Source organism: Capra hircus, unplaced genomic scaffold (genome assembly GCF_001704415.2).
Source record: "Capra hircus breed San Clemente unplaced genomic scaffold, ASM170441v1, whole genome shotgun sequence".
NCBI lineage: Eukaryota > Metazoa > Chordata > Mammalia > Artiodactyla > Bovidae > Capra > Capra hircus.
Genome location: NW_017189980.1, coordinates 1 through 12,368, shown reverse-complemented (window position 1 = coordinate 12,368; position 12,368 = coordinate 1). Strand labels below are relative to the sequence as shown.

General features: G+C 41.5%; 1 long non-coding RNA gene across 1 annotated transcript; it reads left to right on the top strand.

Annotated features, from left to right (window-relative positions):
• Nucleotides 1-10,593: 10,593 nt before the first annotated feature.
• On the top strand, nt 10,594-11,898 carry LOC108634761. The gene is made up of 2 exons (XR_001917690.1): nt 10,594-10,713; nt 11,399-11,898. It is a non-coding gene; the product is annotated as an uncharacterized LOC108634761 (long non-coding RNA).
• The last annotated feature ends 470 nt before the right edge of the window (nt 11,899-12,368 follow it).

Genomic DNA, 12,368 nt, shown 5'->3' with positions numbered 1-12,368 from the left:
TCCAAAGAAGACATATAGATGGCTAACAAACACATGAAAAGATGCTCAACATCACTCACTATCAAAGAAATGCAAATCAAAACCACAATGAGGTACCATTTCATGCCAGTCAGAATGGCTGCTATCCAAAAGTCTACAAGCAATAAACGCTGGAGAGGGTGTGGAGAAAAGGGAACCCTCTTACACTGTTGATGGGAATGCAAACTAGTACAGCCACTATGGAGAACAGCGTGGAGATTCCTTAAAAAACTGGAAATAGAACTGCCTTATGACCCTGCAATCCCACTTCTGGGCATACACACTGAGGAAACCAGAATTGAAAGAGACACGTGTACCCTCATGTTCATTGCAGCACTGTTCATAATAGCCAGGACATGGAAGCAACCTAGATGTCCATCAGCAGATGAATGGATAAGAAAGCTGAGGTATATATACACAATGGAATATTACTCAGCCATTAAAAAGAATACATTTGAATCAGTTCTAATGAGGTGGATGAAACTGGAGCTGATTATACAGAGTGAAGTAAGCCAGAAAGAAAAACACCAATACAGTAAACCAATGCATATATATGGAATTTAGAAAGATGGTAACGATAACCCTGTATGCGAGAAGGCAAAAGCGACACAGATGTATAGAACAGTCCTTTGGACTCTGTGGGAGAGGGCGAGGGTGTGATGATTTGGGAGAATTGCATTGAAACATGTATAATATTGTAGGTGAAACGAATTGTCAGTCCAGGTTCGATGTATGATACAGGATGTTGGGGCTGGTGCATTGGGATGATGAAGAGGGATGGCATGAGGAGGAAGTTGGGAGAGGAGTCCAGGATGGGGAACACGTGTATACCTGTGGCAGATTCATGTTGATGTATGGCAAAACCAATACAATATGGTAACTAGCCTCCAAAGAAAAGAAATGCAAAAAAGCAAAATGGCTGTCTGGGGAGGGCTTACAAATAGCTGTGAAAAAAAGAGAGGCTAAGAGAGGAAAAGAAAAGCAAAGGAGAAAAGGAAAGATATAAGCATCTGAATGAAGAATTCCAAAGAATAGCAAGAAGAGATAAGAAAGCCTTCTTCAGCGATCAATGCAAAGAAATAGAGGAAAACAACAGAATGGGAAAGACTAGAGATCTCTTTAAGAAAATTAGAGATATCAAGGGAATATTTCATGCAAAGATGGGCTCGGTAAAGGACAGAAATGGTATGGACCTAACAGAAGCAGAAGATATTAAGAAGAGGTGGCAAGAATACACAGAAGAACTGTACAAAAAAGATCTTCACGACCCAAATATCAAGATGATGTGATCACTAATCTAGAGCCAGACATCCTGGAATGTGAAGTCAAGTGGGCCTTAGAAAGCATCACTACGAACAAAGCTAGTGGAGGTGATGGAATTCCAGTGGAGCTGTTTCAAATCCTGAAAGATGATGCTGTGAAAGTGCTGCACTCAATATGCCAGCACATTTGAAAAACTCAGCAGTGGCCACAGGACTGGATAAGGTCAGTTTTTCCAAAAAGGCAATGCCAAAGAATGCTCAAACTACCACACAATTGCACTCATCTCACCTGCTAGCAAAGTCATGCTCAAAATTCTCCAATCCAGGCTTCAACAATATGTGAACCATGAACTCCCTGATGTTCAAGCTGGTTTTAGAAAAGGCAGAGGAACCAGAGTTCAAATTGCCAAAATCCACTGGATCATCAAAAAAGCAAGAGCATTCCAGAAAAACATTTATTTCTGCTTTATTGACTATGACAAAGCCTTTGACTGTGTGGATCACAATCAACTGTGGAAAATTCTGAGAGAGATGGGAATACCAGACCACCTGACCTGCCTCTTGAGAAAACTGTATGCAGGTCAGGAAGCAACAGCTAGAACTGGACATGGAACAACAGACTGGTTCCAAATAGGCAAAAGGAGTATGTCAAGACTGTATATTGTCACCCTGCTTATTTAACTTCTGTGCACATTACATCATGAGAAACGCTGGACGGGAAGAAACATAAGCTGGAATCAAATTGCTGGGAGAAATATCAATAACCTCAGATATACAGATGAAACCACCCTTATGGCAGAAAGTGAAGGGGAGCTAAAAAGCCTCTTGATGAAAGTGAAAGAGGAGAGTGAAAAAGTTGGCTTAAAGCTCAACATTCAGAAAACGAAGATCATGGCATCTGGTCCCATCACTTCATGGGAAATAGATGGGGGAACAGTGGAAACAGTGTCAGACTTTATTTTTTTGGGGCTCCAAAATCACTGCAGATGGTGACTGCAGCCATGAAATTAAAAGATGCTCACTCCTTGAAAGAAAAGTTATGACCAACCTAGGTAGTATATTCAAAAGCAGAGACATTACTTTGCCGACTAAGGTCCGTCTAGTCAAGGCTATGGTTTTTCCTGTGGTCATGTATGGATGTGAGAGTTGGACTGTGAAGAACGCTGAGCACCGAAGATTTGATGCTTTTGAACTGTGGTGTTGGAGAAGACTCTTGAGAGTCCCTTGGACTGCAAGGAGATCCAACCAGTCCATTCTGAGGGAGATCAGCCCTGGGATTTCTTTGGAAGGACTGATGCTAAAGCTGAAGCTCCAGTAATTTGGCCACCTCATGCGGAGAGTTGACTCATTGGAAAAGACTGTGATGCTGGGAGGGATTGGGGGCAGGAGGAGAAGGGGACGACCGAGGAGGAGATGGCTGGATGGCATCACGGACTCGATGGATGTGAGTCTGAGTGAACTCCGGGAGACGGTGATGGACAGGGAGGCCTGGCGTGCTGCGATTCATGGGGTCGCAAAGAGTCGGACACGACTGAGCAACTGAACTGAACTGAACTGAACTGAATTAGCCTCCCATTAAAATAAATAAATTCATACTAAAAATAAATTTAAAAAATGTGTAGTAGTGCAAAGCTACAGTCATAGTATGGTGTTGATACAAAATTGGGAATATAGACCAAGGGAACAAGACAGAAAGCCCAGTTAAACCCATGCACCTATGGACACCTTATGTTTGACAAACGAGGCAAGAATATACAAAGGAGACAAGATAGTCTCTTCAATAAGTGGTGCTGGGAAAACAGGTCAGCTATCTGTAAAAGAATGAAATTAGAAAACTCCCTAACACCATACAAAGTGAAGTCACTCAGTCATGTCCGACTCTGTGCGACCCCATAGACCCCAGTCCAGCAGGCTCCACCATCCCTGGGGTTCTCCAGGCAAGAAAACTGAAGTGGGTTGCCATTTCCTTTTCTAATGCATGAAAGTGAAAAGTGAAAGTGATGTCGCTCAGTCCTTTCCGACTCCTTGTGATCCCATAGACGGTAGCCTACCAGGCTCCTCCATCCATGGAATTTTCCAGGTAAGAGTACTGGAGTGGGTTGCATTTCCTTCTTCAGAGGATCTTCGCAACCCAGAGATTGAACCTGGTTCTCCCACGTTGCAGGCAGACCCTTTCCCATCTGAGCAACGAAGGAAGCCTATACACAAAGATAACACCATACACAAAGCTAAACTCAAAATGGATTAAAGATCTAAATGTAAGACCATAAACCCTAAAACTCTTAGAGGAAAACGTAGGAAGAACCCTCTGTGACACTGTTGCTGCGGTTCAGTCAATAGCGATGTCCGACACTGTGCAACTCAGTGGGCTGCAGCAGGCCAGGCTTCTCAGTTCTTCACTATTGTCTGGAGTTTGCAGAAACTCATGTCCATTGAATTGGTGATGCTATCCAACCACCTCATCTTCTGTTGTCCCCTTGTCTTACTGCCTTCAATCTTTCCTAGCATCAGGGTCTTTTCCATTGAGTTGGCTCTTTGCCTCAGGGGGCCAAAGTGTTGGCATTTCAGCTTCAGCATCAGTCCTTCTAGGGAATATTCAGGGTTGATTTCATTTGGGATTGACTGCTTGCATCTCCTTGCAGTCTACGGGACTCTCAAGAGTCTTCTCCAACACCACAGTTCAAAAGCATCAATTCTTCAGAGTCAGCCTTCAAAGAGATAAGGAAACCTTCTTGCACTATTGGTGGGAATGTAAACTGATGCAGTCGTTATGGAGAACAGTATCGAGATTCCTTAAGAAACTAGGAATAAAACTACCAAATGACCCAGCAATCTCACTACTGGGCATATACTCTGAGGAAACCATAACTGAAAAGGACACATGTATCCCAACATTCATCACAGCAATATTGACAATAGTCAGGACATGGAAGCAACCTAGATGAATGGATAAAGAAGTTGGGGTACATGTATGCAATGAACTATTACTCAACATTAAAAGGAACAAATTTAAGTCCAATGCTGTGAGGTGGATGAACCTAGAGCCTGTTATACAGAGTGAAGCAAGTCTGAAAGAGAAAAACAAATATCATATATTGGTGCATATATATGGAATCTAGAAAAACGACATTGATGAACCTAGTTGCAAGGTAGCAAGAGAGATGCAGACATAGAGAACCGACTTGTCACAGTGGGGAAAGGAGAGGATGAGATGAATTGAGACAGGAACATGGAAACATACATTGCCATACCTAAAATAGAAAGAAAGTGGGAATTTGCTGTATGACACAAGGAACTCAACCTGGTGCTCGTGACAACCTAGAGAGATGGGATGGCGTGGGAGGCGGCAGGGAGGTTAAAGAGGGAGGAGACTTATGGATACCTGTGGTTGATTGATGTTACTGTATGAAACCAGCACAACATTATAAAGCAATTACAATCCAATTAAAAATAAATGTTTTTTAAAAGTTCAATATAATGAATGTGTAGTATGTGTAGTTGTTATGCTGTGAATAGCAATGTCTACACATACATTTATTTTTCCTTTCCAGAGAGTAGAGTGATAATCATTACCACCACAGTATTGACTACTGTATATCTTTAAATTAACTGGTCTGTCATTCTTTCTGTCTCTATATTAGATACAGTTTCCAATTGGAAATATAATTTCTTGTATCCTTGAAAACGTGTCTCAGTAGAATCCTTGTTGATCTGTAGGTTCCCCAACACTTGTCAGCCTAGGGCTCTCATTCTCTTATTACTCTCAATTATGTCCATTGGTTTTTTTTTTTTTTTTGCATTTTGAGACATTTTCAGTTTGGGTTTTTACCTTGGAGCAAAACCTCAGGAAGGTATCTGAAAATATACTTGTGGAAATTATATTATTTTATTCATATTTGACTAATAGTTTGGCTACATGTAACATTGTAGGTTCAAAAAATATTTTCCTTTGGACTTTTAGAGGCACTGACTACCTCTTTGAGCATACATATTTGCTAATGATTTCTGTTCTGCCTCATGGCTTACTTAGCCTCTCTTCTTCTCTTTCCCAGTCAGTCAGCTTCTCTCCTAGATAACCACTATTACTAGGTTCTAAGAAAAATCTAGCAAACTCTCATGTAGATATTACACGATTTTCAGAGAGATTCAGAGATTCAGTTTGCTACAAATGCTTCCATGTGTAAAAGGGAAAATATCCATTCTATGAAAAAAATATCCATTATTTGGAAAGAATGAGGACCATTTGTCCTTGAATCACTTTCTCTGTTATCAAGAACTAATTATCCCTACTTTCTACGTCAGCAATCTCATTAAGCACCTTTTTCTTAAGAAAGCCTAATGCTCCTTCAACTACCAAACATAAGTGACAACCCACAGAATTTAGTGGTAAACGTATCTTGGAGTCCATTTTTAATTCATGGAGAAAGAAAAGCATGTATAAAATTATGTTGGTAGAACTGTTCTAAGTCACATATTCCTTAGATAATTCTCTTTCTCCAGCAGGTACCACCTAGTTCCTAAGACTTTTCATGAGAAGAATGTTGTGAAAGCACCTACTCCATCCCCAGACACTGCTGTTCCTTCCAGGATTCCTGAAGGGCGTCTGTTTCCTCATGGTGAACCTGGTTACTCCATTGTGGAATCTCAGAGGGCTAGGCAGAAACAGCGGTCCTCATCTTGGCTCTCTGAGAGACTGAGAAAGAGATCAGGAGCAGGACTCAGTTTAAATAAGTTCCTCCTCTTCAAACACCCAGGTTATGCCCCTGATCTTTCTCTGAACCACATCAGCCCAGTCAAGATAGAAACACAGCTGAATCTCCATAGTCTTTCTTCAGGAAAGAGCACACACTGTGAAATCTTCCCTCAGGCAGTGGAGAAGGAAGACCTCCGTTACTAGTAAAAAGATGTGCATTCTTCAAGTGCCTTCAAACTGACTCCTTCTAACTAGCAGAGATAACAGCTAGAAGAAAGAGAGGAGCAGGGCAGAGGTTTTAGCGAGAGAGACCTTAGTCTACACAATGCTGTTCTTTATAAGATCTGGAGCATTTTTGATATTATTGATCAGTTATTTTGAGTAGTTATTCATAATTATCAGTTTTTCTAGCTTTTAGAGCTGACATATATAATTTTAAAATTTATTTTTAATTGGAAGATAATTGCTTTCCTATGTTCTGTTGGTTTCTGTCATGCAACAGTGTGGATCAGCTCTAAGCACACATATATATCTTCCACCGTGAGCCTCACACCCACCCCACTGCCCCCCATCCCTCCCCTCTATGCTGTCACAGAGCACCAGGCTGAACTCCCTGAGCTATAAAACAACTTTCCCTCAGTCATGTATTCTACGCATCTGGCAAAGCCTGTATTCAGTGGCTACTCTCTCAATCTGTTCCACCCTCTCCTTCCCTCAGTGTGCTCACAAGTTTGTTTTCTACATCTGCATTTCTATTCCTGCCCTTGAAATAGGTTCATCAGGGCTATTTTTCTACATTTCAAACGTATGTGTTAATATACAATATCTGTTTTTCTCTTCCTGACTTACCTCACTCTGTGTAAAAGGCTCTAGATTTGTCCACCTCTGTTCAACTGAGTCAGATTTGTTCCTTTTTATTGGCTGAATAATATTCCATTGTATATATGTGCCACAACTTCTTTATCCAGTCATCTGTTGATTGGCATCTAGGTTGCTTCCATGTCCTGGCCATTGTAAATAGTGCCACAATGAAGCACTGAGGGTACACATGACCTTTTTTTTTTTAAAAAATTTTAATTTTTACTTTATTTTGCTTTACAATACTCTATCGGTTTCATGGTTCTCTCAGGGCAAATGCAGGGCCATTTAGTAGTTTTACTCCTAGTTTTTTTAAATGAATCTTCATATTGTTCTCCATAGTGGCCGTATCAATTTACTTTAAAATAATTTATTGTGTTAGGAACACTTTACATGAGGTGTATTCTCTTAACAGTATTTGAAGTGTATAATACAGTGTTGTTATACACAGGCTTGATGTTGTGGGCAGATCTCTTGAACTGATATACCTTTCAGGACTGAAACTGTATACTGTCAACTAAAAAATATAGTCACAACCTGAAAGGAAGGAGACTTTTATTTTATTTGGAGGGAAAGTTTAGGACTCCAAGCCCAGGAGACAGCATCTCAGTAGCTCTGAGCAAAGTGTTCTCCTTAGGAGATGGGAGTGGGAGTGAGGCTACATACAAATGAACAGCAAAGGGAGCAGGCGGGCTGAAGCATCAAAGATCAGATATCAAATTAAGGACTTTAGCATTGGATGTATGGGAAGATGCAAGCCTCTGGGCTCACTGAATTCATTGCTTTCATAGGAACCTCAGCTATCTGGGCCAAATCCTGTTTCCTTGTTCTCCTTAAGTAGTGGCAGCTGTGGCCGATGGCTGCTCCTTGTGTTCCCCCAGCTCCTCAGCAGTCACCGTGGTGGGTGGCGGCATCTGCTGGATTGTGATTTGGGAGTCCGCATTCACATTTGGAGGCCAGAAATCGCTGATGGCTGTGACCATTTCTTGTTTATTGATTTGGCAGTAGAGCTTTTCATTTCACAATACCTATTGATTGGCAATACCCTGTTTTACTCCATGCCCTCCCTCCCCCAGTTTTTGGCAGCTACTATTCTATTCTTTATTCCATGAGCTTGACTGTTTTCCATACCTCATATAAGGGGATTCATGTACTTGTCCGACTGTTTCTAGCTTATTTCTCATGGCATAATGTCTTCCAGGTTAGACCATGTTGTCTCATCGGACAGGATTTCCTTCTTTTTAAGAAGGAATAATAATCCTTTGTATGTATATACTACAGTTTACTTATCCACTCATCTGTTGATGGACATTTATGTTGTTACCACACTTTGGCTACTGTGAGTACTGAGGCAGTGAACTTGGGAGTGCTAATATGTCTTTGAGACTTTGATTTAAATTATTTTGGGTAAATGATGTAGATGTAGAATGGGTAAAACCTATGATAGTTCTGTTTTTTCTATTTTTAAATTTTTGGGTAACCTTCATATTCTTCGTAATGGTCACACCATTGTGCCCTCCCACTGCCAGGTACAAGGGTTCTTTTCCTCTCCATAATCTCACCAACACTTTCATTTTGCTTTTTTGATTATAGTTATTCTTCAGGTGTGAAGTGATACATCATTGTGGTTTTGATTTGCATTTTCCTGGTGACTAGTAGTGATATTAAACTCCTTTTCATGTCCTCTGTGGTTATACATATATATGTCTTCTTTAAAGAAAGCTCTATAGAAGTCTCTTACCTATTTAAAATTAAGGTTGTTAAATTTTTTTCTGTTATGCTGTCAGGAGCTTGTTACATACTTTGGGAATTAACCCCTTATCATATATATGGGGCTCATATTTCCTTAAGCCTTATAACCAGGAAGAGTTAATTTTGAATTTATGCTGGATCAGCTTCTGATTTCAACCCTCATCTTGCCACTTTTGTTATTGAAAGCATACATAATAGACTGTCTTTGGGAGATAACCTGAGCTGCCCACCTGTGAGTGACTGTAAGGAAGTGGATCTAACACATTCTCCCTCCTGAGGCTTGCCATACTAGGGGACATTGGCAAGGATTGAGTAGTCTTTACTTTGTCTCCTTACCTCCACCCCACTTCTGACCCATAAAAGAACCTGGCAACCAGGCCCCAGAAAGACGATTATTTGGAGGCATTAGCTTGTCATTGTCTCAGCCAGTGGGTTCCTGAACAAAGTCCCTTTCTAGTCTAGACAGGCTTCCCTCATAGTCTCAGTCGGTAAAGAATCTACCTTCAATGCAGGAGACTCGGGTTTGATTCCCGGGTGAAACATGAAATTTTTCGTTTAATTTTTTCCTTTTCCTAGTCTAGACACCTCATCTCAGATTCACTGCAGCTGAGCAGAGCAAGCTTGGACTTGGTAACAGACTATGTCACTATGCCTTAATGTTAGACATTTTGTTGCTTCCATAGAAAATATTGAGGCAAGTATAGCTTTGCCTCTAATTTATAGCAGTGTTAGTAAGCTGATCTTCAGGGCAATTTGAAAACATTAAATGTCCTAAAGTACCGGTGCCTATAGAAGTATGCATACCCAGGGCACTCAAGGTCCCCCATGGAAGGCTTGTGTCTTAGTATTAGCTGAAGCGTTGCTGTGTTTCAACAAATTACACTAATAAGTTCCTGATGGGTTCTATGTCACCCTTAGTTTATTTTTTTTAGAGAAAAATATCCATGGATTGAATGGTGGGGTCAATGACTCGTGGAGCTTCATTCCCTGAGTATACTAAGAATGTCTGAAAACACACTAAATGTCATTTCAAAAAAAAAAAAAAAAGAATGGCAGGATAGAGTCGAATTGAATATACTGTTGTAGGATAAAGCAGCACAGGATACTTGGGGAGTACTAGTGGAAAAGGCAATGGCACCCTACTCAAATACTCTTGCCTGGAAAATCCCAGGGACGGGGGAGCCTGGTGGGCTGCCGTCTTTGGGGTCGCACAGTTGGACATGACTGAAGCGACTTAGCAGTAGCAGTGGAAAAGCTTCTTAATGGATACAGCCTAGACATTGAGTCAATTTTGAAAATAATGAGAAGAGAGGAATTTGGGTTTCTAGTAGACTACAAGTTGCTCATGGCCATGTGGCTGCAGAGACCAGATCAGTGTATAAATCTGCAAAAGTAGAGCTTCAGCAAAATATCTCAACTTGTGACCTTATGGCCTGGAAAACTGAAGGGTCAAGCTTTCCTGTTGAAGTCCGTGAATGGAGCTGTGTGAAAAGACTCCTGGCATGAGACCGCTAACACCAGAAACTGGAAAATTAGAAAAAGAAGATACAACTTTGTGTTCTCTAGTCATTTAATTGTCAAGAAGAGGCTAGAGACCAGTGGGGCATGGTGTAAGGAAGGCGAGTTTAAAAAAACTGTGGTAGGGTTAAGATATGTGAGGTTAGTAAATCCTAGTCTCGACCATCAAGGGAAACAAAGCTGGGTGCTGGCAGGTGAAATGGAATAGGGAGGAAGTTTTCCATAGCAGATTCTTGGGGGCTGGGGAGCTGGAAGAATCAGCAACTATGACAATGGAGAAGCAACACGATTGTCAAGGAATTCCTCATATTTCCTAACAGGTGCATAACAATGGCACAGGGAGTATGTGACAAGGTCTCCAGTGAATCACTCTGCACTTCCTGAGTAAAGGATAAAGAAGTCCATGGACAAGGGAGATTGTGATATCAGCATCAGTGTGGCAATTTATTTTTGAGATTGCAAGCGCGTGGTATTTGGGGTGGGAATCAAGGGCATCAGCCAGTTCTGGGATGTTCCCCCTCCCTGGGTGGAGCTGCCGGATCCTTATAAAAGCAGTCTCCATCACAGTGCTGTCATTGTCGTGACGGTTATAGGTCTTCTTTGGAGCCTCAGGTGAGCACTCTTAGAAGTCTTTATGGAACATGGGTGGTAGGGTTTAATTTGGGGGTAGAAGTGGCTTTAGTTGCAGCAATTAGTGCTCTGTGTGAGGAAAAAGAAGATATTGAGGATTTAGGGGTAAAGTTTTGTATTTGGTCATGAATGTGATCTTAAATGTGAGGAGAAAATGTAGTCAGAGGCACAGTCTTAACCTGAGAGAGAGTAAGGGAGATGAGATACTGTGCCACAGCACAGCACACATTAGTTTCAAAAGCTCCCTTCTCAGCATGCAATCCCATTGAGTGCCTAGTTTGGGCCTTTGCATTTCTCCTCAGAAGCCCACAGTCAGGTCAGCTTGGCCAGCAACCAAGACGTCATGGGGAAATAAGTAGAGATTTGTTTAGGGACTGGCTACAAGTTTATTATCCAGATTCTTCTTCAGAGTATGTTTGTATTCATACAACACCTGTGTAGGCAATTTTGTTTTAAAAGGTGGTAGAAGGGGAGACTAACCAGAAAAGACTGAAGATCTGAGGGCAAGAAGATACTAAAAGAGAAGGGTGAAGAAGATCTAAAAAAACCACAAAGACTGTATTAAGAATCAAGAAGAGTCCATAGTGATGGGAGGGTTGTTGGTGCAGCTAAATGTTCTACCAGTCAGATGCTCCATTATGAAGAATTTTGTTTGTTTGTATTTCAGATTCCTTGAGACCCAAGAAAGATGTCTCACCACCAGCATCCACATCCGCATCAGCATCAGCATCACCATCAGTGCAAGGAGCCCTGCCATCCACCTCCAATAGTGTGTCCACCGAAGTGCCATGAGCCGTGCCCACCTCACCCATGCCCACCTCCAGTGAGCCAGCAGAAATGCCCTCCTGCACCACCATGCCCACCATGCAAGCAGAAAGTGTCCACCCAAGTGGAAGTAACAGCACCATGTTCCAGGCTCTTCCACTGTCCTCCCTTCGGCCTTGGTGATGGACTGCACCTTCCTTAATCTCCCTCCTCAACTGACAGGTGACAGAGTAAAGGCCTGGTTGCTGAAGGTGACACCACGTTGTTGGAAGAAGTGCAGCAGGATCATTGCTTGATCTTTCTGTGCCGTGTGCCCGTCTGTAATCTGCGTTGTGTTCTCTACCCCATGAGCACTTAGTGTGTCTATTCCTTGTTTCTCCAATAAAGCGTATTCATAGCCCATTATGTATCTCTTTCTTTTTTTTTTCTTTTTTGCAAATAGGGTTTTTCGTCTCTTCTCTACACTACAAGTATTCTTCTGAGTGTTCCTTTTCATTCCCATTGGATTATCAGAATTAGGCTTTACCATCACTGAGTTCAGCTTTGCCTGAAATATGTCTTTTGGACTGGATCCACCAAAGAATTCCTTCAGTGGTTTCAGACTTGTTTCTATCTTTGTCTATTTTGAAGACCCTGAAAAGAATTGAATTCTCTCAGTCTCAGGTTCCTTATTTGTAAAACCACTCGGCAAGAATCTATTCAAATCCGTGTACTCATAGAAATTAATTTATTCACAAATTTCCTAATTATTAACACATGCCAGGCAGTCTTTATGTGCAGGGACATGAGGATGGTGACTAAAGTCCTTTTTCCATCTAAACTCTTGAAGGGAGTTTGCACACAACACACACACACAACCCACACTCACACCC